Below are 1,010 nucleotides of genomic sequence, written 5' to 3' on the forward strand. Positions count from 1 at the left end.
ACAGGTCCAGGCAAACATCAGTAGATTTCTAATCTACCCTTAGTCACTCGGGCAAGCTGCCGAATATTATTCTCAACAAATCTGATTTGTTCGTGGTTCATTTTAGTTAGTGGGATGGCGCGAAGCCCACCCTGCAGCAGCTCCCGAGTCCACGGATCGTACACTCGGGAGTTTTTGGCAGGAGTGGTACTCGGACCACCGTATTCTGGGTGGTTGCTGGTTGGCCTATATGTACGGGTCGGATCGGTAACAGTCGAACCAGGTTCCCTTTTAGATCCGACCTCGGTACCATTTCCTCTTGACTCCGTCCGATCTTTCACGGCTTTATTGAGTACTTAGTATGGTATTCCGGTGCAAGTTTGGAGGCACGGATCTCGACGTTGGGTTCTAAACGCCAGCCGCAGTCCGGGTGCCGTTCGCTGGTGACCCGCACTTTGGGGCGTCGCGCGCCTTCTCTCCTCTTTCACGTTCCGAATTAACTCGTTGGCACATCAGCTTTCTCTTAATTTGGACTTGAGCGGGTGCCCCATAGCTCCGATATTGCACAACTTGGGTGAGGACTTGACATGGGCAGGGCGCGTGGCTGTTGACCAGAAAGTCGTAGGTTCGATTCTTGCCGGTGTCGATAGCACCTGCAACGGAGGCATAGCCAGGAGTGGGACCGAGTACTTCCAATGTTGAGCTGGTACTCCTGCCACAACGCTGGATACTGCTTTGGATACGCTGGTGTCCCCGCCAGGCGCCGCTTCTGATAGCCTCCGTAGACCAGTGGGGTAAACAACAAGCACAAAATCCAAAATGACGTAGGATGCGGCGGTTCGAGTCTCACTCCTGTCCAAAACTCCAGATCTTTCGCGGTTTTGGTGGGTGCTTGCCGAGGTAGTTGTTTGGCAATTTCGTTGTCTGGTAATTTCCACACCAGGGGTACGCTCGACAGGAGTGGGACTCGAACCACCGTATTCTAGACCGTCCCAGATATTGTGGTCGCCGCCCACCCCTCTGGGCTACGG

The sequence above is a fragment of the Gregarina niphandrodes genome (genome assembly GCF_000223845.1).
Source record: "Gregarina niphandrodes unplaced genomic scaffold scaffold00100, whole genome shotgun sequence".
Classification (NCBI taxonomy): Eukaryota; Apicomplexa; class Conoidasida; order Eugregarinorida; family Gregarinidae; genus Gregarina; species Gregarina niphandrodes.